The 25,027-nt window shown below is 41.0% G+C and overlaps 1 long non-coding RNA gene and 1 other non-coding gene across 2 annotated transcripts; one reads left to right on the forward strand and one right to left on the reverse strand.

Moving 5' to 3' along the window:
- Positions 1-982: 982 nt before the first annotated feature.
- Positions 983-1,054, forward strand: trnaa-ugc (transfer RNA alanine (anticodon UGC)). Its single transcript has one exon. It is a non-coding gene; the product is annotated as a tRNA-Ala (tRNA).
- Positions 1,055-15,850: 14,796 nt separating this feature from the next.
- LOC142965790 (uncharacterized) lies at positions 15,851-19,978 on the reverse strand. Its single transcript, XR_012957739.1, has 6 exons — positions 19,884-19,978; positions 18,830-18,860; positions 18,520-18,721; positions 17,949-18,108; positions 17,723-17,815; positions 15,851-17,437 (listed from the first exon to the last, which is right to left on the reverse strand). It is a non-coding gene; the product is annotated as an uncharacterized LOC142965790 (long non-coding RNA).
- Positions 19,979-25,027: the final 5,049 nt, after the last annotated feature.

Here is a 25,027-nt window from a genome sequence, read left to right on the forward strand (position 1 = left end):
GTGTGTTGTTGTTGTGCTCTCTCTCATTACACGCAGTGTCCTCCTGGGTGCCGCTCGTTACTAGAGGCCAGCTGCGCCCAATCAAAGATCGGAAGCGTGGTTAAAAGGAGAGGAGCTCTGGAAGGACAGCCTTCTTCCGGGGCCGAAGCCGCAACCAAGCCGAGAGAGTGGTGCCGTGGATCTCTCCGGTACAGCCGTGTGGGCTGGTGTCGCCATCGTGTTGGTGCGATTATCATTTTGAGTCGCCCTCTGACTATCAGAGGGTAGTTTTGTTTTGCCGCGGGCCGATCTCCAATAAACGATATTTTGGTTAAAAGCCTTCGCAGTGCTCTCTCTCTCTTCCCCCGGGTAAAATAACACCGTTACTCCCCGCATCCCTTAGATGCCTAAAAGGGGAACGTAACAAGCTTATAAAAATGCGCAGCCTCTAAGTTGATGCTTTGACACAAATTGTTGATTAAGAAGACACTTCCTTGTGTATGTTGTCACATTGCAAATCTCAACTTCCTGGGCAATATTGTATAACTTCACAGGTAGATGAAGTGAGGCAGCCCCATTCACTTTATAAATGCAAGGCTCTTTTCAGTCTCAATACCCAGGTGAATTGCCGACTTTGCTGTAAAAGCCTTTGTCCCACCAATGGTGGTACAGTGGTGAGCATAGCTGCCTTCCAAGCAGTTGGCACCTGTTGGATTTCCAGCCATCTGAGTCCTCTTCTTCCAGTGAGAGTATACTGTTGCTAAGTTTTGTAGTCAGATAGTAAGCATAAAGGCAGCCAATGTCAAACACTTCCACTTTGACTGGCTGTATAGAGGTGCGAGGAGTTTTCCCAAGCTTAATTTCTAAAATTCACAGTTGCATTTCACAGTACTATACAAGGGCATTTATAAATCTACATCCATCGTCTTTTGTCATATTTTGCCTTTTATTTAGGCATCTCGAAGAAAGAAAGACTATTTGTGACTATTTGTGACAATTTGTGGGGGATGTAGCTCAGTGGTAGTGCACGTGCTTTGCATGTACGAGGCCCGAGGTTCAATCCCCCGCATCTCCATCAGGTATTATGGTCACTGTTAAAGGATTATTGAGTAAAAAATCTTGGCAATCTAAACATACATCGAGCAAATGAAAGAATACACCAAGTATAACTAAGGCAAGCAAAATGTAACAGGGTTAGGGTTAGGTTTTGGGTTTGGGGTTTAGGGTTTGAGGAAAAATGCTGTAAAGACAACACAGTCCCCCGGTGCACTGTCCATCGCTGAGCTCTAATTCTGAGCTGCCTGTGAGACCACCACCACACCACGGTCCCTCAACCAGATCGGCTTGTCCATTCTCCCACCGAGGTAAGTACAATGTTCCACAAGCATCCACACACGCCAACACATCAGACCGTTCTGTCTTGAACATGTGAAAAAATTAGTCATAAAAATTACAGCAGACTGTGGTCTTGGCCCTGTGCTCATACCAGACTATCCGGTCGTAACCCTGCGCTCATAGCAGACTATCCGGTCGTAACCCTGCGCTCATAGCAGACTATCCGGTCGTAACCCTGCGCTCAAAATTAAGCCTCTGTTGCAACGTTTCGGAGACATCACTCCTTCTTCAGGCAAGTGGCTTAATTTCCTCTCTTGTGAATTTTCGTGACCGTTTAAATGTCGCACCGTTCCTAATTGCTGTGTCCTACAGTGAGGTTATGTTTAGGGCAAAGGTCCAGGGACCGGATACTTGTAGTACTGACCCAAATTACCCGCTTCTCCATAAAGGTTAGGGTTAGGTTTGGTAAGGAGCGTGGAGGGCCACGAGGGGCACTGGCACAAGGGGGCTGTCCTTTAAAAAGGCTTTAAAAAAAACCCTGAGAATAAAAGACAATTAAGACAATTTTATTAAAAACAGCCTGGCAGCAGAGCAACTGCCAGCGGGACAGGCAGAGAGGAAATGTTAAAAGGGGAAGGGAGGTTAAAAAGCGGGCAAACATGGGGACAAAGGAATAAAAAACACAATCATACACAGTAACTCCCTAATGAATATATAAATAAAATGTATAAATAAATTTATATAAAAAGATAAATTAACATAATAAATGTATATACACAAACACCACCTCTAAAACTTTAAAAAGATAAATAAATAAATAAGTGCTTTAAAAAAGATAAATTAACATATAATAAATGTATATACACACACACCACCTCTAAAACTTTAAAAAGATAAATAAATAAATAAGTGCTTTTAAAAAATAAATAAAAACATGAGTGAAATAATGTGTAAAATGATGCCCAATAACCCCATCCCACGTTTGATAGGGTTGGGTTAGGGTTAGGTGAGGGGAAATAGGTATTCTGCCTACCACAAGGTAGGCAGAGCGCACGGGCACACAAGGTCATCTTAGTCCCTCTTCTGACTCCTAATCAGTCACTCTATTTTTTTATTTTTATTGCGCTTCGTTCAGGCTGCTGGGCAATACTGTTTTTAGTTTTTTAATCCAGCGCCTCTCAGCTGCCCATCTCTGGGCTCCAGACCACCCCACCCCAGACTCAAGTCCCGAGATCATCAAATTACTTTTGCCATGCCTGCGGAAATGCACATATAATTCCGTGTTTTTCTCCCGGTGATCAATACAATATATGGGTTAGGGTTTAGGGTTAGGGTTATGGGGCACAGCGTCTAGCCAGACAGCTCCGCCCCCGGTGCACTGTCCATCCCGAGCTCCGCCTCGAGTCCCTCAGTGTTCGTTCAAACCATGTGGTTCTTTGGTCCCGAGTTTCGCGATCCATCGCAACTCGGCCTTCTTCCTCTGGGCCGTGGTCCAACTGTCATTAGTCTCCACGACTGTTATGCTGATTGCTTCCAGGCCATGTGAGAGAAAGTGTCTCACTAATGGTGTATCAGTCTTCTTTCCCTTGGTGATGTTGTATTTGTGTTGTGCAAATCGTGTGGAAAGCATATTGCCAGTTTCACCAACATATTGTAGTTTACACTTTTTACATGAAATATTATATACACAGTTTTTGGTAGAGGGGTCTCTTCGGGTTAGGATTTTAAATATTTCCCCCTGTACTGTTGTTGAAGAGCCACTGTCTCTGTCTAAAGTATTCTTTTTGCACTGTGGGCCTTGGTTTTAAAAGTGGTTGTATTTTAGCCTTTACTAAATGATCCTGTAAGTTTTTATTCCTTCTGAACGCTGGTATGATGCTGTGATTACTGAGTGTGGGAGACCCTTTGATGCACGTATTGAAGTTAATTCTGAGTTGTTTGGACAGTTTCTTGGTGGACAGAGAGCAAGTGGTGATGAGTGGAAGGCTTGAAGTAAGTGCTTTAGGTTTAACATCCAGAAATGATTTGAGGCCCTTCCTACAGAAGGACCTAGAGTACCCTCTAGTGGACAATGCTTGAAATAGAATTTGAACTGCTTCCTTGAAATCATTCTGTCCTGTGCAGATTCTGTGAAATCCAAGTAATTGTGATTTGATTAGCCCTGCATACGTATGTTTGGGATGGAAACTTGTTTTGTGAAGGAGAGCGTGTGTGTCAGTTTTTTTAAAGAACACTTTGATATCTAAACATTGAGTTTTTTGGAAATTGTTTCCTTTAAAAGTTGTCGTATCCAGAAAATCCACCGACTTCAGACTGCTAGTTGATTTAATTTTAATCGAGTCCCTGTGGGTATTGAGGGTATTTAAGAAGGTCTCAAATTCTTGTTGTTATGGGTCCACAGTTGTAGGAAATTTGGGTTTAGAACTATGTTTTAGGAAATTATAATAGAAGTGTTTAATGATTCATAAATCATAATTAGAAGTGTCTTGGAATACATAATTAGAAGATTCATAATTGTAGAAGTGTTTTAGAATTTGTAGTTACAAGTGATTTGTAGTTCGAAGTGTATCTTAGTAGAATTTGTAGCACCTTTAGCTCTATGCTTGTGAAACTTGTGAAGGTTTTTGCCAAAAGTTGCAAATCCTTATCTTTATATAGAATGTTTACCATAGAAGTGTTAAGCCATAAAAGACAGTCATTGAATGTTTTAAACTGTAAAGAATAGTATGTTCGGAGTAAGGGACAGATAGATTTCTAGACAGGCAATTACAGGTCATACCCGTGCGAGGGTCCTGCGAGGAAGAGGAGCCAACTGGATTTAGCCAATAGGAACTACGGACATTATGGGAGGTTTTTTGAACTATGTAAGGCGGGGGATAAAGAAATTCCGGCCTCTTGCTCCTGTACCACTGGGTGGGTGGTAACGACTTTTGGGGTGAGCAGGTCATATTCGGTGTAACTGTAAATAATGTACTCCACTATGCAATTGTTTTAGCATGAGAGGTATTAAATGCTTTGTTTATAATTGAAACCGGTTCTCTTTGTGTAAGAGGCTGGATTACATGCGGTTTCCCCACAGTCTAGAGGTTCCATGAACCTAACACACCCCCCAGATATCATCGAGGTATCTATAATAATGCAGCGGCTGTTTTTCACAGGCCTGCAGTGCTGAGGTCTCCCATTCAGCCATGAAGATATTGGCATAAGCTGGTGCGAATTTTTTGCCCATGGCTGTTCCTTTAATTTGTAAGAACCATTCCTCATTGAATTGGAAATCATTTTTTGTCAGATTAATCTTCAGTAATTCCAGTAGCTCTTTATCAGGCCTGTTTATATTACGCTGTTTTTGGAAGGCGTTTTTTATAGCCTGTAATCCCTCTTCAATGTCTATGTTGGTGTATAAACTATCAATATCTAAGGTAAAGAGGATGGCTTCTTCAGGAATCTTCAGTTTCTTAACTATGTTCACGAAATGATAAGTGTCTTTAATATAGCTGGGATGTGTGATTGAAAGAGGATTTAAAAAGTGGTGGTAGGTCTCGCTGCTGCAGTCTGAGACAATAGGACGGCCCGGTGGAATTTCATGAGGTAAGCTCCATTTACTGGGATCTTTGTGGATCTTAGGGAACATATAAAAAATTCTGGCTCTGGGTGTGGAGTCCCCCATCAGGTAACGCTTCTGTTTAGTGTTAATGAATCTTTTATCATGTAGAGATTGGATGATTTTGTTAACTAAGGGGATGGTATCCAGGTAGATAGGTTTATCTAATTTCACATAATACTTTTCATCCTTCAGTTGTCTGTAGCCCTCCCACAAATATTGTTCTCTATCCAAAATAACTATGGCACTCCCTTTATCTGCCGGTTTGATAACAATCTGTTTATTGTCTTTTAATTGTTTGAGGGCCAGAATTTCAGAATTGCTAAGATTAGGAGGAATTTGGTGAACTTTAAATTTAGTGTCAAAATATCTGTCGTCAGCCCTGATGATATTATCAATTTCTGGTGGAATTACAGTTTTTGGAGGAGTCCATGTTGACTTGTGAATAAACGGAAGTCTTTTAGTAGGAGGCTTGTGCTCGTAGTAGGCCGCTAATCTGAGTCTTCTGTGATATTGTTGTACATCATACTTGGTTTGTGGGATAAGATCCTTATTAGTGCCCTGAGTGGGAATAAAATTGAGTCCCCGAGAAAGCAAGGATACCTGTTCAGTAGTCAATTTTACATTCTTGGTTAAGTTGATAACCGATTTGTTCCCCTCCTGTGGCGGCAGGCTTATGGGGATACTTAATTTAAATGTGCGCACCAGTGGTCAAACATGATTTTTCCGGTCTCATTTGTCCAATGAACATTGTCTGCTTCAGTTTTGAATTGCGTGCTGGGTAACATGGGAAAGTACTCACCCAGTAGTGCAATGTATGTGTTGAGCTGTGTTAAGTTAAGTTTCTCCTTCTCTGTCAGGCTGTTGGAAAAGTTAATTTGTGGGATGATGATCCGAGCCTGGGGAAAGTTGGTTTTAGCCACTCTCAGCATGCTCTGCAGTTGCTTGATGGACGTTTCTTTAGTCTTTTGGTCCCGATTACAGATTCCGAAGGACATGACGATCTTCTCCACCGTGACGTGTGTTGTAGTGTTTTGAAGAATGCCCTCAGCATTCCTGAAGTTGGCCCCTGGAAACGAATCGATCTGAAGGTCAGTTATGGTGTGTGATGGCAGATTAGACACATTTGAGTCTCCCATAATGACACATTTTTTGTGGATGTTGAGATGCCATTCTTTTAGCTTTCTGGAAGACGTCATGTGTCTTGAAGGGCGAAAGGGGCCCGCTGTGTGGGGTGTGAAGAGTACTCCCGTGCCGGCTGCCGGGGTAAGCAGGGTCTGCACTGCTGTGTGCAACGTGTCAGTTGTTCTGAGTGTCGGGGCAGTGGGACCCCCGCTGGGAGGACAAACCCCACTCACCCTGGTCTCCTCCTCTGGGAGGATGGTGCTGTGAGTCGGTGAGAGTTCATCAATGGAGCTTGTGTCGTGTGAGACGCAGCCATTCCCCTGTGTGAGTGTGTGTGGGCTGGAAGGAGACTGGGTGGGCTGTGATGCGTTACCCAAAGTGAAGGGAAACATTTTCCGGATCCTCTGGGTTAGTGGCAGATGCTGGAGAGGAGTGGCCGTGAAGAGATCCTCCTCTGGTGTGTCCTCAACAACGCGCAGAGATGGCTCTGACCAGTCCACTCATCCTCTTGTGTTGTGGGGACAGGAGTGTGTGCTGGCGTCTGAAGTGAACGGGGGGACCCGTCCGTGGTTGCAGAGTGCAGCAGCCCGTGGCTGCAGCTGCGTTAGAGCCCAGGCCTTGTTGTGGGAGGTCTCTCGTTGCGCTGCCTCGGGGGGCTGGACCCTCCGTTGTGGACGAGTCAGCCTGCTCCTGGAGCCGTGTCAGTCCTGCCGTGATGATCTCAGCCGTCTCGGTCAGTGTTTTGGGGCGTCAATCTGCGGCCGAAATGTCTCTTCGCCCAGTTAGACGCTATTTCGAACGGGGCATGCCACTCAGGTGTCTCTAATATGTGCAGTTCACCTATTTCTTTTTCAATAACCTGTTCATAGTGGTTACGGAGAATGACAAGTGTCGTGTGTGCCCAGTTTTTGGCGTTGCCCTCAATCAGTTCTGATGTCTGTGTGCTAGGTATCGCAGGTTTAATCAAAATGGTTAATTGTTTCATCATTTTGTGAATAGACACTGGAGTTTTCTCCGTACTCACATTCGAGAAGTGATGAATTGCCTTAATTGTTCTGTGTAAAATGTGGCATTTGAGGGCAAAGTCCGGATCATCTGACCTTGGTTTATTATCATCTCGTTGTCTAACTTCAGGTCGATTACGAGTCTTGGCTTGTTGATGGTTCTCCCTCCTATCTTCAGTATTGTTCTGTCGTATGTGCGCGTCTCTGCGTCTGGGCACCTGTTGCGGCTCCGCGCGTCGTCGGCTCTCATCTCCATAATTGACACGACGCGGCGAGTTCCGTCTTCCGTAATCCTCTCGAAAACGGCTCTGAGAATCCCCTCTGTGAGCCCTGTAAATTCCGCATGGAGGGTCCGGTCTGTAGTCTGTGCTGGGCTCATTCCTGCGGTTCCGCGATGCGTTGTAACTGTCCGGTCTGTGTCTGCTCACCGCGTCGGGCGCGCGTCTTTCGCGCCGGTGCAGCGATGGGTCCCGTCTGTCATGGCGAGACTGGTTGCGTCTGGGAGAAACCCGGTCGTGGACGGGCAGGCCAGTCCTGGTCACGGAAGCGTAGGTTCTGCGTTGGTGACGGGATGGGGACCTGCGGCGGTGGGGGGAACTGGGAGCGTCCTGGCGAAGTTCAGGAGCGCGCTCCCTCCTGCGCTGATGTCCGCTCTCCTAGCTCCATCATGGGTGGGAGCTCCGCGGTGGTGCTGGGATCTGTCCCTACCTCTGTGCGTAGCAGTGGGATAGATGTCTCGCTCAGGGCTGCGATGTCTTCCAAGGCGCCCCCTCTTGTAGGACACCGTGGTCCATTCGTCTCTGTTCAGTCGTCCGTAGTAGCTCATGCTAAGCTAGCCTCGTGTGTGTTTTGTAGGCCAAGAAAAAGTTTCAGAAGCACTTTTGACTTTTTATTTTGGTCAAACAGTGATGCAAATAAAATAAATAAAAATAAATAAATATACAGCAATGTTTCGATTGTATTAAATCTTCTTCAGGCTGATAAAAACATATAAAACTAACAAATTATGAAGAGCGTGATGCCGCGAGTAACATCCTCATCGGTCCCGCTGAAAAGAGGCGGACCGGAAGCCAAGGTTGACTTTACGACAGGTCAGCGGTCACACGTCACTTTACGTGACGACATAAAAATAGACCTTACTTTACGGTCAGAAGTTATTTACATCCTTTTTCCAATTATGGATTAAACAGTGGTTACCAGGTAACATAACATGCAAACAATAAACATGTCCCAAGTGAATGAAAATATATATATACACACATAAACCTTGTTTACAATTTGTGTGTGTGTGTGTGTGTGTGTGTGTGTGTGTGTGTGTGTGTGTGTGTGTGTGTGTGTGGAACAGGTAATAAGCTTCAGTGCATTTAACCAATATAATGTTCTGGCATACCTTTGGAACTCAACATTTGTAAAATACACAAATATATGTCACATTTGTACAACCAAGAGGTGGAAGCCCTTAACCATAATAACAGGTAAGTATTTAACAGGTAAGTATTTAACACTGGTAATGAAGAGGCCTAAACTGGGAGGTTGAGTTTTGGGCTCTTCAAGGAGGTTAAGTTTAGGAAATAACCCATGGGTTGGGCTTCAGGTAAGTAAGTGGTTGTGTTAAGGTCTGGGTCCGGGTTGAGGTGAGGTTAGGGTTAGATTTAAAATTAGGGTTAGATTTAAAATCAGGGTTAGGTGTTAGGGGGTTGTGATCCCTACGCTGGAAGCCAGCAAGGTGATCCTCACATCCTGAAGCACTTACCTCTCATTCAAGCCCTTAGGATGTCTCGTGTCCAGTCTGGCAATCCAGATCCTTTCAGTCCTTTTCCTCTGGGAAATGTTCCACCTGGGGTTACACTCAATGACAGTAGTTAAAACAGATTTCCATCCATGTAATAGGAAGTGTTTCACAAACAGTGTCTCCATCTTTTTCCTCTTCAGTATATTATATTTGTGTTGAGTGAATCGAATAGAAATGGTGTTCCCCGTTTTACCTACATACTGTAAACAACACTTTTTACAAGAAATCAGATATATACAATTCTTTGACTTTAGACTGCCGCGGGTCATTGTCTGAAAGACCTCTTTTGTGTACCGATTAGTGAACCAGTTTTGGTGTTTAAAGTACTGGCCCTGTACTCTGGGTTTAGGATCAGAGAGGGGTTTAATCTTCGCTTTTACCAGGAGATCCTGTAAATTCTTGTTTTTCCTGAATGCAGCAATAATGCTATAGTTTTGTAATGTTGAGGTTCCTGTAATGTGTTTTTGAAAGTTCCTCCTACTTTCTCTGATCAGTTCAACAGTTGACGGGGAAAATGTCGTCACAAATGGAAGGTTACAAGTTACTACTGGAGGTTTAGTTTGCTGAAATGACCTTCTGCATTTTCTAAGAAAGGTCCTAGAGTACCCTCTGGTGGACAAAGCTCGAAACAATACTCTGACAAACAACAATTGTGACTTAATCAGGCCTGCATAGGTGTGTTTTGGGTGGAAACTAGTTTTGTGGAGCAGAGCTTGGGTGTCTGTCTCTTTAAAGAACACTTTAATCGCTAGTGTGTGGGTCTCCTGGAACCTGTCGTTCTTAAAAGTGGTGGTGTCCAGGAAATCCACAGAGGTCAAACTGCTGGTGGATTTTAGCTTGATTGATTCACTGTGATTATTGAGCGTGTTCAGAAAAGTGTCAAAATCCTCTCTCGTGTGAGGCCACACCCCCCAGATGTCATCTAAAAACCTGTAATAGTACAGAGGTTTCTTAGGACATATTTTTAGGGCTGACGCCTCCCATTCAGCCATAAAAATGTTTGCATATGCGGGAGCAAATTTCTTCCCCATAGCTGTACCTTTAATTTGAAGGAAGAACTCTCCATTAAATGTAAAATCATTTTTGGTCAAATTAATCTCTAATAACTGTAATAATTCTTTTTCTGGTCTTTTTTTGTTTGGGTGTTTCCGAAATACATTTGTTATGGCTTGCATGCCTTCTTTGAAGTCAATATTTGTATATAGACTGTCTATGTCAATCATGAACAGAATAGAGTTGTCAGGAATGTGCAGTTTTTTCACTAACTGTTGACAAAGTGGTACGTGTCCTTAATGTAACTTGGATGTGTGGTCGAGAGAGGATTGAGGAAGAAGTCCAGGTACTCTGCAGTGTAATATGTTTCACTGCTGCAGTCAGACACAATGGGTCTACCTGGAGGGATTTCATGTGGTTTGCTCCACTTAGTTGGATCCTTGTGAATTTTAGGCAGCATGTAAAATAATCTGGCTCTGGGTTCCGAGCTGCCCATTAAATAATATTTTTGTTTTGCCTTGATGAACCTTTTCTCATAAAGAGTTTGGATAATTTGGAGTGCTGTGATAGTAGGCAGCATATGATAACTTCTACTGTGATAGTAGGCAGCCTACTATCACAGTAGAAGTTATCATATGCTGCCTACTATCACAGCACAAGTTATAAGATAATTACAACATCTGATAACTGCTACTGTCGCAGTAGCAGTTATCAGATGTTGCCTACTATCACAGTAGAAGTTATCATATGCTGCCTACTATCACAGCACAAGTTATAAGATAATTACAACATCTGATAACTTCTATTGTCACAGTAGAAGTTATCAGATGTTGCCTACTATCACAGCAAAAGTTATTAGATTATTACAACATCTGATAACTTCTACTGTGATAGTAGGCAGCCTACTATCACAGTATAAGTTATCATATGCTGCCTACTATCACAGCACAAGTTATAAGATAATTACAACATCTGATAACTGCTACTGTCGCAGTAGAAGTTATCAGATGTTGCCTACTATCACAGTAGAAGTTATCAGATGTTGCCTACTATCACAGTAGAAGTTATCAGATGTTGCCTACTATCACAGTAGCAGTTATCAGATAATTACAACATCTGATAACTTCTATTGTCACAGTAGAAGTTATCAGATGTTGCCTACTATCACAGCAAAAGTTATTAGATTATTACAACATCTGATAACTTCTACTGTCACAGGAGAAGTTATCAGATGTTGCCTACTATCACAGTAGAAGTTATTAGATTATTACAACATCTGATAACTTCTACTGTCGCAGTAGAAGTTATCAGATGTTGCCTACTATCACAGTAGAAGTTATCATATGCTGCCTACTATCACAGCACAAGTTATAAGATAATTACAACATCTGATAACTGCTACTGTCGCAGTAGCAGTTATCAGATGTTGCCTACTATCACAGTAGAAGTTATCAGATGTTGCCTACTATCACAGTAGCAGTTATCAGATAATTACAACATCTGATAACTTCTATTGTCACAGTAGAAGTTATCAGATGTTGCCTACTGTCACAGTAGCAGTTATCAGATGTTGCCTACTATCACAGCAAAAGTTATTAGATTATTACAACATCTGATAACTTCTACTGTGACAGTAGAAGTTATCAGATGTTGTAATTATCTAATAACTTCTACTGTGACAGTAGGCAACATCTGATAACTTCTACTGCGACAGTAGAAGTTATCAGATGTTGTAATAATCTAATATCTTCTACTGTGATAGTAGGCAACATCTGATAACTGCTACTGTGACAGTAGAAGATATCAGATGTTGTAATAATCGAATAACTTCTGCTGTGATAGTAGGCAACATCTGATAACTGCTACTGTGACAGTAGGCAACATCTGATAACTTCTACTGTGATAGTTGGCAGCATATGATAACTTCTACTGTGACAGTAGGCAACATCTGATAACTTCTACTGTGACAGTAGAAGTTATCAGATGTTGTAATAATCTAATATCTTCTGCTGTGATAGTAGGCAACATCTGATAACTGCTACTGTGACAGTAGAAGATATCAGATGTTGTAATAATCGAATAACTTCTGCTGTGATAGTAGGCAACATCTGATAACTGCTACTGTGACAGTAGGCAACATCTGATAACTTCTACTGTGATAGTTGGCAGCATATGATAACTTCTACTGTGATAGTAGGCAACATCTGATAACTTCTACTGTGACAGTAGAAGTTATCAGATGTTGTAATAATCTAATATCTTCTACTGTGATAGTAGGCAACATCTGATAACTTCTACTGTGACAGTAGAAGTTATCAGATGTTGTAATAATCTAATATCTTCTACTGTGATAGTAGGCAACATCTGATAACTGCTACTGTGACAGTAGGCAACATCTGATAACTTCTACTGTGACAATATAAGTTATCAGATGTTGTAATTATCTTATAACTTCTGCTGTGATAGTAGGTAACATCTGATAACTTCTACTGTGACAGTAGAAGTTATCAGATGTTGTAATTATCTAATAACTTCTACTGTGACAGTAGGCAACATCTGATAACTTCTACTGCGACAGTAGAAGTTATCAGATGTTGTAATAATCTAATATCTTCTACTGTGATAGTAGGCAACATCTGATAACTGCTACTGTGACAGTAGAAGATATCAGATGTTGTAATAATCGAATAACTTCTGCTGTGATAGTAGGCAACATCTGATAACTGCTACTGTGACAGTAGGCAACATCTGATAACTTCTACTGTGATAGTTGGCAGCATATGATAACTTCTACTGTGATAGTAGGCAACATCTGATAACTTCTACTGTGACAGTAGAAGTTATCAGATGTTGTAATAATCTAATATCTTCTACTGTGATAGTAGGCAACATCTGATAACTTCTACTGTGACAGTAGAAGTTATCAGATGTTGTAATAATCTAATATCTTCTACTGTGATAGTAGGCAACATCTGATAACTGCTACTGTGACAGTAGGCAAAATCTGATAACTTCTACTGTGACAATATAAGTTATCAGATGTTGTAATTATCTTATAACTTCTGCTGTGATAGTAGGTAACATCTGATAACTTCTACTGTGACAGTAGAAGTTATCAGATGTTGTAATTATCTTATAACTTCTACTGTGACAGTAGGCAACATCTGATAACTTCTACTGCGACAGTAGAAGTTATCAGATGTTGCCTACTATCACAGCAAAAGTTATTAGATTATTACAACATCTGATAACTTCTACTGTGATAGTAGGTAACATCTGATAACTTCTACTGTGACAGTAGGCAACATCTGATAACTTCTACTGTGACAGTAGAAGTTATCAGATGTTGTAATAATCTAATATCTTCTACTGTGATAGTAGGCAACATCTGATAACTGCTACTGTGACAGTAGAAGATATCAGATGTTGTAATAATCGAATAACTTCTGCTGTGATAGTAGGCAACATCTGATAACTGCTACTGTGACAGTAGGCAACATCTGATAACTTCTACTGTGATAGTTGGCAGCATATGATAAATTCTACTGTGATAGGCAACATCTGATAACTTCTACTGTGACAGTAGAAGTTATCAGATGTTGTAATAATCTAATATCTTCTACTGTGATAGTAGGCAACATCTGATAACGTCTACTGTTACAGTAGAAGTTATCAGATGTTGTAATAATCTAATATCTTCTACTGTGATAGTAGGCAACATCTGATAACTGCTACTGTGACAGTAGGCAACATCTGATAACTTCTACTGTGACAATATAAGTTATCAGATGTTGTAATTATCTTATAACTTCTGCTGTGATAGTAGGTAACATCTGATAACTTCTACTGTGACAGTAGAAGTTATCAGATGTTGTAATAATCGAATAACTTGTGCTTTGATAGTAGGCAACATCTAATAACTTATACTGTGACAGTAGGCAACATCTGATAACTTCTACTGTGACAGTAGGCAACATCTGATAACTTATATTGTGACAGTAGAAAACATCTGATAACTTCTACTATGATTGTAGGCAACATCTGATAACTTCTATTATGATTGTAGGCAACATCTGATAACTTCTATTGTGATAGTAGGCAACATCTGATAACTTCTACTGCGACAGTAGAAGTTATCAGATGTTGTAATAATCTAATAACTTGTGCTGTGATAGTAGGCAACATCTGATAACTTCTACTGTGACAGTAGGCAACATCTGATAACTTCTACTGTGACAGTAGGCAACATCTGATAACTTCTACTGCGACAGTAGAAGTTATCAGATGTTGTAATAATCTGATTTCTACTGTGACAGTAGAAGTTATCAGATGTTGTAATAATCTGATAACTTCTGCTGTGATAGTAGGCAACATCTGATAACTTCTACTGTGACAGAAGGCAACATCTGATAACTTCTACTGTGACAGAAGGCAACATCTGATAACTTCTACTGTGACAGTAGGCAACATCTGATAACTTCTGTGATAGTAGAAGTTATCGGATGTAATAATCTAATAACTTTTGCTGTGATAGTAGGCAACATCTGATAACTTCTACTGTGACAGTAGGCAACATCTGATAACTTCTACTGTGATAGTAGAAGTTATCAGATGTTGAAATAATCTAATAACTTGTGCTGTGATAGTAGGCAACATCTGATAACTTCTACTGTGATAGTAGGCCACATCTGATAACTTCTACTGTGATAGTCGAAGTTATCAGATGTTGTAATAATCTCATAACTTTTGCTGTGATAGTAGGCAACATCTAATAACTTCTGCTGTGACAGTAGGCAACATCTGATAACTTCTACTGCGACAGTAGAAGTTATCAGATGTTGTAATAATCTAATAACTTGTACTGTGATAGTAGGCAACATCTGATAACTTCTACTGTGATAGTAGGCAACATCTAATAACTTCTACTGTGATAGTAGAAGTTATCAGATGTTGTAATAATCTAATAACTTGTGCTGTGATAGTAGGCAACATCTGATAACTTCTACTGTGATAGTAGAAGTTATCAGATGTAATAATCTAATAACTTTTGCTGTGATAGTAGGCAACATCTAATAACTTCTACTGTGACAGTAGGCAACATCTGATAACTTCTACTGTCATAGTAGAAGTTATCAGATGTTGTAATAATCTAATAATTTGTGCTGTGACAGTAGGCAACATCTGATAACTTGTGCTGTGACATTAGGCAACATCTGATAACTTCTACTGTGACAGTAGGCAACATCTGATAACTTCTACTGCGACAGTAGAAGTTATCAGATGTTGTAATCATCTGATAACTTCTACTGCGACAGTAGGCAACATCTGATAACTTCTACTGCGACAGTAGGCAACATCTGATAACTTCTACTGTGATAGTAGAAGTTATCGGATGTAATAATCTAATAACTTTTGCTGTGATAGTAGGCAACATCTGATAACTTCTACTGTCGCAGTAGAAGTTATCAGATGTTGTAATAATCTAATAACTTGTGCTGTGACAGTAGGCAACATCTGATAACTTCTACTGTGATAGTAGAAGTTATCAGATGTTGTAATAATCTAATAACTTGTACTGCACTGTAAAATGTAATAAATTGACCTTACTTAAAAAAAGTCAGGAAACCAATTGCCTTAACATTTTTAAGTAAAGTAGCTCATTCATTTTAAGTTGTTAAAGCTTAAAGTAACTGAGTTTAGGCAACTCATGTCATTGGAGTAAACTGTAGTATAGTTAACTCAAAATTATGAATTACGTTAACTATACATTGTCAATTCAGACAACTTAAATATCTGTTTAAAAGTAACTCAAAACCATTAATTAGGTTGACTATAAATTGTCAATTCAGACAACTTAAAAATCTGAGTTATATTAAGTCAGCAGTATTAATAAGAACAAGTTATCCTTACAAGTCCAAGCATTGACATTACTAGGAAATTATTATTATTGCCTTAAAATTCTCAAGTAAGCTGAACTACAAACTGTAAGTTGCTGAAACAAAAGATAGACAACAGTTGTAATGAAAGACAGTTTATTTTTACAAAAAACAAATGTCTTTTTGAGGCAGTTTGTTGACTTCAAACTCAGTGTTAACAAAATGCTGGACATGTTGCCAGATTAAGTTATGAAATAGAACAGCAGATCTGATGTTGCCCTTATAATGTAAAAAATTTAAACAAAAATGCATTTTTTGGGAACGCAGACCATAGTTCACTATGATTAACACAGTTTTGTTAGTCTTGTCAGTTTAAAGCAGCAGTTCATTTTTACAAAAACACCTTTTCAATCATAGTTGTTTAAACTGTCACTATATCCTGACATTAAGGGAAGAGACAGACAGACTGAAAAAACAGATTCTAGTGCTCCTGCCAGTTGCAAGATTCCACTACGCCCGCAGAAAAACAACTAAGTCGATGAGTCTCCAACACAGCTGTCAATCACTACTTGTCAATTCTAATTTAACTGTAAAACTATAGGCAGTTTACCAAATATGAATCAATATTCTGTTACTTTCTTTATTTCTCGCCTAAAATGTTTTCAGAAACTTGTCAGTGTACTGTTTAGCTGTGAAATTATGTTTGTTACCCGGCTGCTATTTAGTAGGTAGGTTGACAGTTGGGAAAACAGGCCAGAGTTAACTTTCTCATTTTACAGCTTAACAGTACACTAAATTAGGTGTCTGGGGTGAGAAATGGGCAATGCAGGGCTAGAATCTTGCATTAGAGAATCCTCAGCTCTGATTGGTTGTTTTACTTTGGATGCGGTGGAATCTTGCAAATGCCATTTGGAGCACTAAAAGGACAGGAGCCTGACTTTTTTCGTCTCTCAGGATATAGTGACAGTTTAAGCACATATGGCAAAGTTATTATTAACTACAGCTTTTGAAAAAGGGAAAACATTTTTTACAAGTTTCTCATATAAACAATACATTTCTTGTGGGCTTTTTTTCAGTTTTTTTGTATTTAAATAGAATTGAACTTCTGCAAACCAAGCTATCAAATTACAAAAGAAAAATAACATACCGTTACTGGCAATGTCTTTATGCCTATATCTTGACATGAACTTCCTTAACTTTTATAAAAATCTAAATGCCTTTCGTCACTCCGATGAAAAATCGTGAATTGCTCTCTTTTGACTACAGATTCAGAAATAACAGATAGACAAAATGACAAAAAAAACATCACTTTTCCACACAAGTGAAGAGTTCCATTGGAGATGGAAGGGTAAAGGTCTCAGGCCTGACCCAGCATGTCACATACCATCCACATCATGAAGACAGTCACTCACTGCATCAGTAGATTTTTGAGTGATTGTATTTTAGGTTTTAGGGATTTCTGTCCAAGTGAGAGAAGCACTCTTTGAATAAACTCAATGGTGTACCTGAGCTGTTGAGGGTACTCCAAATTCAGGGCGTAAATAAGTTCGAAGAGTAGGCACATGGCATGCGGAAGATTGTCAAGGTCATCCATCACCACTGTTCCTTCCAAAACGATTGCAGTAGCTGTAGACTCCAGGTGCAGCGAGTGAGGAGAGGCCACACAGTCTTCGGCAATGACTGTCAGGATCCCCATGGAGGTGTGGGACATGTCTGGAGGGTCATCGCAGTCCTAACAACAATAGCAGCATTAAAACCGCAAATGCATGTCAAATGTCATTTTGCATTTCTATAGTAGAACACACAATGAATATATTTGTGCCTCACAGCAAAACAAGGCTCCACAAAATCAATTAGGCATAGGTGATCAGTGCATCAAAAATGAAAGTATAGCAGCACTAATTCAGGCTGAGTGGAAGAGAAGTAACTAACACCAAAAGATGAACAGAAGGAATGCATTAGATAGATTGGGCATCCTGTTGTGTGGAATTAAATAAATTTGACAAAGTCTACTTACAAAGCATGTCTTGAAGAAGTCTGTGTTCTCATCTCCAAGGATGACAGGAAGGCCACGGAGGACTGAGATTCGCTTCCCAGTAACATCTGTACTCTATAAAAATAATTTCAAACACAAAATTCCCAAGTATTCAAGGATAATCAATTGACGGCTCTGCATACACAATGTGGTGGGACTACTTTGGTCACCACATACATTTGTTTTAAACTTTGCTTGAGAAACCTACCCCTGGTGTGACTTGTTGCAGATATTCCTGAAGTTTCTGGCCGACACTTCCCCCCCTTGGACTTGAAAATCTCAAGGAAGCGAGGAGTGCATTAGTCAAGTTCTTTGAAGAATTCTGCTTTCAGGTTTTTGCTTGATAAGCTACAGAGCTCTGCCAAAATCTAAAGGAAAGAGTAGGACAATTAAGATTTAGTCATATTGGACCTACATTAAAAAACAGCAACAAAATACTACGTCACACTGGGCAGAAAACTAGTGTTGCAATGGTTTCCAGATTGAACATAAGTTACTGCAATTGCTGTATAAAAATGAGATAATGCATGCAAGGTGACATATGGTTCTTTACAAAGAATAGTAGGTAACTCTCCCGAGTACTAGTTTGAGCCAATCACATACAGCAGCAGTGGTAGAAACCTGTATTCAATCCTTGGAGGCCAGTGTGATTTGGTGATTTATTAGTTTGATTAGACACACTGGGATCGGGATTTGCAATGATCAATTCATAAAATCATATTTATAGGACTACTTTTTCAGTAGTAGGACAGTAAAGCTAATTTGGTGACATAACTGACCCTCCGTAAAGAGTGCTGGCCACCTTTCAACTGTCTTTCACTGGAGGCTCCAAGGTCACCAACTCTTTTCTTCTCAAGGCAAACGTTGAGTCCATATTCTTGGATATCAGAGCAGCAGTTGGACGACGTTTCTTTATCTCCTCTACAAGTTCCAGTCGTTTGGACTCCATACTGGTCTCATCTTCACCCTCAGGAAAACAATCTGTGTGGAGGCATGGAATTGGAGTCAATCTGGCATAGCTTCCATGTTTTAAGCGGTAGTGTTTGAATAGTTGAGCCCTCTTTTCAGAAGAAAACAAGCAGTACTTACACTTCCAATTCATTGCCAGGTTTCAGCAAAGCTGACAAAAGAAACAACAAAAGCAATCAGTCAAACTGCAAATAACTCATAGTCAAGTTGCATGTTTATGGCTAACTAGCAATCAGTTTAATAAAAGATTTCAAGATTTTAAAACTTAAATCACAAATACTTGTCCTCGCTAGCCATGATATATATTGTATGTTTTTTCTCTATTATTCATAAGTTTTTGTTTGGTTTTAACAACTGAATTACCCATCCACAAGTGGATGTCTGGTAAGCTGAAAGTTTCCAACTTGCTATTGGTTATATTGTACATACTTTCCAGTAAATACCACAATATAAGACGTTATTTTAACGTTAAAAACCGTAACGTAACGCTTGCTGTTGGGACACAGTGTCACTCTCTCTGTGCCCGAGAGGCCCGCCATCATACGGTTGTTGTAGAATTATTCCTTGTTCAGCTCAACCGAACACTACATTTCATCTTCATTCACTGACAGTAACGTTGTGAGACTCCCGTAATGCAGTGTATTTCAATGTACGCGATTCAGACAGCCACGGTTATTAATATAACCGCCACCATCATGTCTGCCTTTAAAAAAATGCTTCGGTAACATCAAGAGTAATAAAGAAACGTGGCGTTATATGTCAAGTGTACTGTACGTTACTTCTAAATTGGTAAACGGATATGCAGATGTAACATTTTGACTCGTTTCCCGATAAGGTCGCTTATCTGACGGTCCCATTTGACTGCGCCGTAGACGGTTGTAGGAGCCACGGACTCAAAAAAAAAAGAAAAGACATGCTTGTCGAATTCAAGAGTGGCCCAGAAAGATCGACACAGTTGCCATTGCACCCGCTAAAAAGTACACTCGGTCTGCCAAGTCGTTAAATGTACACTTATTGTAGCGGGGTTTGGCAAGGGCTAGCGTTAGCTAGGTTAGCTTTAACGTGTGCTAGCTTTCAAAATTGATTTACAGATAGATAATACGGTAAAGGGCCGACTAGGTTTGCTAAATAGATAGCCAGGGACATTTTATTTCATTATGTAGCTGAAACTTACCTTCAAATAACTTGACAAAGTAGCGCTCTCTTGCCACTTCGTGCATCCGCCATTACGCCTCGAGCAAAGAACGTCTCTTCAGTGGTGAAGTGTTGAACTGCGCATGTGTAATCGCCGAATGCGGCCGAGTACGGTCTCGTGTTTCTCCGGACTTTGCGGATGGTTCCACCTCACTGATTTTTTTTATATTAAAGGTTACTTGAGCTGATGAGTTTCACAACTTTACTCACCAGAAAGTGTTCTTTCAGTATAGTCAACTAATTAAGCAGAAATGAGTTACGGTCACTTTTTCTTTTAAGTAAGGTCCATCCATCCATTTTCCTCCGCTTATCCGGGGTCGGGTCGCGGTGGCAACAGGCCAAGCAGGCTGACCCAGACTTCCCTCTCACCGGCAACATGTTCCAGCTCATTCTGGGGGATCCCGAGGCGTTCCCAGGCCAGCTGGGAGATGTAATCCCTCCAGCGTGTTCTGGGTCTTCCCCGGGGTCTCTTCCCAGTTGGACGTGCCTGGAAAACCTCCAGTGGGAGGCGTCCAGGAGGCATCCTAATTAGATGCCCGAACCACCTCAGCTGACTCCTTTCGACACGAAGGAGTAGCGGCTTGACTCCAAGCTCCCTCCTGATGACCGAGCTCCTTACCCTATCTCTAAGGCTGAGCCCGGCCACCCTACGGAGGAAACTCATTTCGGCCGCTTGTAGCCGCGACCTGGAACGTAGACCGAGTGGTAAATTGAGAGCTTTGCCTTCCGGCTCAGCTCCCTCTTCACCAAGACGGTCCAGTGCAGCGCCTACTTTACTGCTGCAGCCGCACCGATCCGTCTGTCGATCTCCCGCTCCATCTTACCCTCACTCGTGAACAAGACCCCGAGATACTTGAACTCCTTCGCTTGAGGTAGGCACTCCGTCCCCACCTGGAGGGAGCAATCCACCAGTTTCCGGCAGAGCACCATGGCCTCAGATTTGGAGGTGCTAACTCTCATCCCCGCTGCTTCACACTCGGCTGCAAACCGCCACAGTGAATGCTGGAGGTCACGATCCGAGGAGGCTAACAGGACCGCATCATCTGCAAACAGCAGAGAGGCGATCCCGAGACCCCCGAACCTGACGTTCTCCACCCCCCGGCTGCGCCTAGATATCCTGTCCGTGAAAGTCACGAACAGGACCTTTAAGTAATGTCATCAATTACATTTTACAGTGGAACACAATCGGATGTAAAGGGAATCAAAGGAAGCGTGACGGCGCACAGGCAACACGGAGGGCGGCTGTATACAGCCTTCAGAGCCCCTCCCCTCTCTGCTCCCTGTCAAGAGGAAACATGCGATCATGTCATGAGGTTTGACTCTATCGGTTTTCATTCAAGGTTTTTGTTAGACAGAGGAGTTTTTCTTGCAATTGGTTGCAAAATTGAGCAAAAATGCATCAATTTGCCTATTTCAGGTCAGGGTTTTGTGGCTACATATATTTGGGTGTATTGTATGATACGAAGTCAGGACAGGACCCGAGTTGTCGCTTTTATTAATTCATACAAGAAGAAAAAGGCAATCTTTTGTATTTACTCCCCTTCTCAGAACCTGGTGAGACCTTCACAATTAAAGGTTCTCTCGGGAGTCGAACCTCCGACCCCTGATTCCCAATAGATCTGCGCATGCGCATTGGAGGTTTACGTTGTGTGCAGTCACGCTAACCATTCGGCCACGGAAAGTATCGTTCGCTCAGAACGTGAAAACAAAGGTATATCCCTTTGATTAGACAGAAGAGATGACATGTGATGTGTGGAGGACGAAATTGTTTTTAAGTATAAATAAATGCAATAATAAATGTTTAAATCAATACAGGAATGAATAAATAAATGTATAAATACAGACATGAATAAAACAGAATAAATAATTGCTGAAATAAGTGTTTTTGTCTTTCACATTTTGTCTCTTTTGTGACAGATGTTGATGAGTTAATTAATTAATATTAGTTAAAGATTAGTAAGGCTGCTTGATGCAAATGTTTTGCAGGTCCTTGGAAGGACCTCAAGACAAGTTAAACAGTTACGAAGGGGTTAAAAGAAACACTGATCTGGCCTTTGCTAACTGAGAGGAAAGACACAATTACCCTCCTCTTTACGAGAGCATCTGATTTACAGTGCACACCACAGGTAAGTGACCCCATGATGCTAAGTCAAAAACACTCGTCTGAACTCACACAAAGTACTTTCTCAGAAATGACCCTGAAGGAAATCTAGACATAATTAAAGAAATAGAATCAGGTCAAATGTTTTGTTTTCAAGCAAAGGAGTAACAAAGGTGGATTAAATGTTTGTTCTAAAGATGCAGTTTTTGACATGAGTACACTCACACACACACACACACACACACACACACACACACACACACACACACACACACATTTCTAGTGTGTGTACACACACTAGAAAAGTCTTGGAAGCAATGGAAAAAAAGCAGTTTGTGGTCCAACCTTTGTCCCTAGACTGGCTACAAGGGCTAGGTAGCACTCATTACACACTATCACCCTCTAGACCTGCCCCATCAGCCTGCCGTGGCCAATGGGTGCTGGGTCGTCCCTTAGCCTGCTATGTCCATAGCACTTGGCCAGCGGAGACTCATGCCCTCGTTATCAACCCCTGTTTAAGACAGAAGATGGACCACACGCTACCAAGTATAACTAGGAATTCCAAAGCTATTTATAGTACTCTAAAGTCAAACCATTCTCACTGACGGTGCCATATTTTTTTCTCTGGCTATTTCCATGTCTGACAAAGTCTCTGGCTCATTCTCACTTCACAGAGACTGTTTTCACATTTGAAATTGCTTTAATTTTCAAGTTATTGGCTTTAATGCGCTAAAAAATGACCCACAATGCCCCTTGGCATTGTGGGTAACTATGGTAACAGTGGGTATTAACAATTCACATGACATATTCATAAAAACGGAACTTCTATCACTTGGAAATGAGATGCAGTTCCGTTTTCAGCCACAACAAAGTGTCATCGGGCTAGTGGCGCTGTTTTACCATTTTAGCTGGTGCATGGAGAGAGTAAAGCACGTTTGTGCTTATAAAACGCCTCCAATGTGGGAGTAAATCCACTTCAGCGGGACAGATGTCGGGGATTTGATGGTGATGGTCCATCTGCTGTCTTTATTGCTTTTATATATGATGATTTTAATGTAAAGTGTCTTTGAGTTTTATGAAAAGCGCTATATAAATAAAATGTATTATTATTATTATTATTATTGTCATCAGCTCATTTAAAAAATGTTTCTTCAACCACATCTGAACCAATTTTGCTTTATTACAGGGAGCACTCTCTTGTAAAATCCCACATGAATATATTCAGTATATATATATATATATATATATATATATATATATATATATGTTTAAATTATATTTAAATATATATATATATATGTTTAAATTATATTTAAATATATATAAGTTTAAATGAAGTTACGTTATTTCATTACTGTCTATATCCTATATAAGTTGAATTAAGGAACTTTGGGACTGATGGGACACTGGGTTTGGGGTATACTTTGTGAATGTCACCCTTGTTTATTGTGTCGGAGTACAAGTGGGAGTCTCACGGCTTTTCTTTTTTGTTCTCTGTAAGTTATGCCGACCAGGTCGGACGTGAATGAATTTGATTTGCATTAATATATGGTGCTATATGCAACAAACTGTGTGTTTTCGTTGATATAGGATTTAATGTGACATTATAGTGAGGAAACGGGAGAGCCTTTCAGCGTGTTTTCGTAGCTTTCAAACATATTAGGCAGTCACATCGCAGTGTCTGTACACACCAGGTATCACATCTGCCCTTTCCCTTAGCTGGAGCGTATGCACTTTCCCCCTTAGGTGTTCATAGTTCCAGCTGAGCATGCATTATAGTGAGTTTATTATTTGAATGTTAATTATCTCATAAAACTGATTGAAGCCTAATTTTGAGCGCAGGATTAAGAACAGTCTGCTATGAGCGCAGGGTTACGACCGGATTTTCTGCTATGAGCGCAGGGTTACGACCGGATTTTCTGCTATGAGCGCAGGGCCAAGACCATATAGTCTGCTATGAGCGCAGGGTTACGACCATACAGTCTGCTATGAGCGCAGGGCCAAGACCATATAGTCTGCTATGAGCGCAGGGTAAAGACCACACAGTCTGCTGTCGCTCTTCGGCCCAGCTTCCATTTTTTATCCAGTCCCTGGCCCTAGGCCCTAAGCGTAACCTTTATGGAGAAGCGGGTAATTTGGGTCAGTACTACAAGTATCCGGTCCCTGGACCTTTGCCCTAAACATAACCTCACTGTAGGACACGGCAATTAGGAACGGTGCGACATTTAAACGGTCACGAAAATTCACGAGAGGAAATTAAGCCACTTGCCTGAAGAAGGAGTGATGTCTCCGAAACGTTGCAACAGAGGCTTAATTTTGAGCGCAGGATTAAGAACAGATAGTCTGCTATGAGCGCAGGGTAAAGACCACACAGTCTGCTGTAATTTTTATGACCAATTTTTTCACATGTTCAAAACAGAACGGTCTGATGTGTTGGCGTGTGTGGGTGCTTGTGGAACATTGTACTTACCTCGGTGGGAGAATGGACAAGCCGATCTGGTTGAGGGTCCGTGGTGTGGTGGTGGTCTCACTGGCAGCTCAGAATTAGAGCTCAGCGATGGACAGTGCACCGTGGGACTGTGTTGTTTTTACAGCATTTGTGCCAGTGCCCCTCGTGGCCCTCTTAGGAGGGCCACGCTCCTTACCTAACCTAACCCTATTTTAACTCTACAGGCAGACGAGGCCCACTTTGGACTCCCGACTTTTTCTAAAAAACTTTTTTCCCCCCTTTCCCCCCCCACCCTTTTTTTCTCCCTTCGTCTTAACGGCTGATGGGGGAAGAGGTCATTGGGCAAAGTCTTACACCTTTTTATGGCACTTATCCTTTTAACCCAGTGTTTCCTTACCTTGCCTCACTTTTGGATGGTTTTACTTTTTAAAGCACTTATTTATTTATTTTTTAAAGTTTTAGATGTGGGGTGTGTGTGTGTGTGTGTATACCTATACTGTATGTTTATTTATCCTCATTTTATATTTGTTATATATTCTAGTTATTTATATCTTTTTATGTTTATTTATATATT

Source organism: Anarhichas minor, unplaced genomic scaffold, assembly GCF_050575085.1.
Source record: "Anarhichas minor isolate MPS153535 unplaced genomic scaffold, ASM5057508v1 ptg000036l, whole genome shotgun sequence".
Taxonomy (NCBI): Eukaryota; Metazoa; Chordata; class Actinopteri; order Perciformes; family Anarhichadidae; genus Anarhichas; species Anarhichas minor.